Here is a 2,659-nt window from a genome sequence, read left to right as displayed (position 1 = left end):
AGGTTAACTCCTTCTCCGAAAGAGGTGGTGGGGGACAGCCCCCCGTAAAGTCAGAGGTGTAGGTAAGAGCACAAAGTAGTAAAGTAGGCAGGCTCTGGTTATGGGGGTAGATGCTCGAGGAGTTCCAGGGGGACTCCTGAGGCTCGATCCCGCCTTTGTGTATGTCGAGCCTCCTTCCTCATGACCTTTGTCACGGGCGGAGTACCTCACTCTGGCCCCCAACACCCTATGTGGAATCTTGGGATGTTTGTCATAGAACTTCTGAGTTTTATTGCTCTCAGTCTACAAAGTGGAGGTGATAAGACATGGCTCATAAAATTTTGTGAGTTCCAAAGAGATAATAAATGTACAGACATTGCAAAAAGTGGGGGAAAGGCAGAGATGATGATCCTTGTGACCATCACCAGGTCTTTAGCCCCATTACCTGCTGAGCTCCTGATTGGCTGGTAGGGGTTTCAGGACTCCCTGAAAAATGGGTGAATTTCTTCCCATTCTTAGGGGGAGGGCACTCCCAGGTTTCCCCCAGGCAGGAAGTGTGCTGAAAGGCGAGGACATTAGACTTGGGAGTCAGGACCCGGTGTGAGCCTGACTCTGGGTGACTATAACCAGGTATCCCCCATGTGATCAAGCATTTCCTCTTCAGATCTGCTGTGCCGGGCTTTGCAGCCTGTGTGTTCTGAAACCTACAGGAATAGCTGGAGAGCTGCTTTCAAGGACTGAGGAGGGGGATGTCGAGCCTTGTAGAGTGAGTGAGGGCTGTAGACAGTGCTTGCCCAGACCTGAAGGTGGTTTTTTAGAGATAAGGGGATCATTTGGATTCATGAAACCAATTTTGAGTGATCTCTGAAGCTGAATCCCTATTGAGAGTAAGATCCACAGGAGTTTTCCAAGCTCCTGAGAAAGCAGAAGGGGTTCTTTGCTTTGGTTATATTTGAGACATGGAACAACAGACTGATTCAAAATTGGGAAAGGAGTATGTCTAGGCTGTATATTGTCACCCTGTTTATTTAACTGCAATGCAGAGTACATCATGTGAAATGCTGGGCTGGATGAAGCACAAGTTGGAATCAAGATTGCCAGGAGAAATATCAATAACCTCAGATATGCAGATACCTCTCTAATGGCAGAAAATGAAGAGGAAGTAAAGAGCCTCTTGATGAGGGTGAAACAGGAGAGTGAGAAAGCTGGTATAAAACTCAACATTAAAAAAATGAAGATGATAGCATTCTGTCCCATCACTTCATGGCAAATAGAAGGGGGAAAAGTGGAAACAGTGCCAGATTTTATTTTCTTGGGCTCCAAGATCACTGCAGCCATGAATTAAAAGATGCTTGTTCCTTGGAAAGAAGGAGATGACAAACCTAGACAGCACATTAAAAAGCAGAGACATGACTGCAGAGAAAGGTCCATATAGTCAAAGCTATGGTTTTTCTATAGTCATGTACGGATCTGAGAGTTGGACTGTAAGGCTGAGCACAGAAGAACTGATTCTTTTGAATTGTGGTATTGGAGAAGACTCTTGAGAGAGTCCCTTGAACTGCAAGGAGATCAAACCAGTCAATCATAAAGGAAATCAACCCTAATATTCACTGGAAGGACTGATACTGAAGCTGAAACTCTAATACTTTGGCCACCTGATGTGAAGAGCTGACTCATTAGAAAAAACCCTGATGCTGGGAAAGATTGAAGGAGGGAGGAGAAGGGGACAACAGAGGATGAGATGGTTGGATGGCATCACTGACTTGATGGATGTGAGTTTGAGCAAGCTCCAGGAGTTAGTGATGGATGGAGAAGCCTGGTGTGCTGCAGTCCATGGGGTTGGAAAGAGACAGACATGCGCAACAAATGATCATGGCAGTGGGCCCCACAGCCCTGGCACAGAGACATCTAAGGAATGTCCCTCAGGCACAAGAGAGAGAGAGAGGCTGGGCTGCTTTGCTGGGGATGGTCCAGGCGGTCCTGTGCTTCTCTGCTGTCACAAGCCATGAGCACAAGTCTCTGTCCGGGTCCTCAGGAAGCAGAGTGTAAGTGAGAGGGTCTAACCTCATTTAACGGCAGATGCTCCAGGTGCCCTGTTAGGGCACTTTGGGGAAAGCATCTAACCTCTAAGCCCCGCCCCCTTCCTCCTGCTGTGAACCAGAGAGAAGTATTGTGGTGTGATGATCTTTGCCTTGCCAGGATGCAGTGCAGTCAGTGAGACTGAGAAAGTGACTTCCTCACTTGGAAGATGCATGACTACTGATAAAACTCCTGGAGGAAGGGCGTCCACGTTATTTCAGGTGAAGAGACCTGAAACTGACTGATTTATTATTTATTTCCATGCTTCACCTCAAGTTAGCAAGCATTTAGTATCTTCTACTCTTGGTGATGCAAAAATGAACTGAACATGGCTTCTGCCTGTAGAACTCACATTGTAAGTCCCCACTGTCTCCCCTTGGGTACTGTCACCCTTCATACGAAAGGCTCTGAGCCTGTCAGCATTCTGCTTGCCTTCCAGCCTCCTGGATGTGCTTATGTGTTTCACTTAAGTCTCATAGTGACACCCGCTGCAGTTGCTATTTAAGCATTGCTTTGCAGGTGTGGCACAGAGGCTCTGAGATGTTTCTAGTGGGGTGGAGCCAATGTGAGTGTGAGGAAGGGGCAGGGCTCCTCCAGAGAA

This window comes from Bison bison, unplaced genomic scaffold (genome assembly GCF_000754665.1).
Source record: "Bison bison bison isolate TAMUID 2011002044 unplaced genomic scaffold, Bison_UMD1.0 scf7180017864518, whole genome shotgun sequence".
Classification (NCBI taxonomy): Eukaryota; Metazoa; Chordata; class Mammalia; order Artiodactyla; family Bovidae; genus Bison; species Bison bison.
This window is presented reverse-complemented; position numbering follows the sequence as displayed.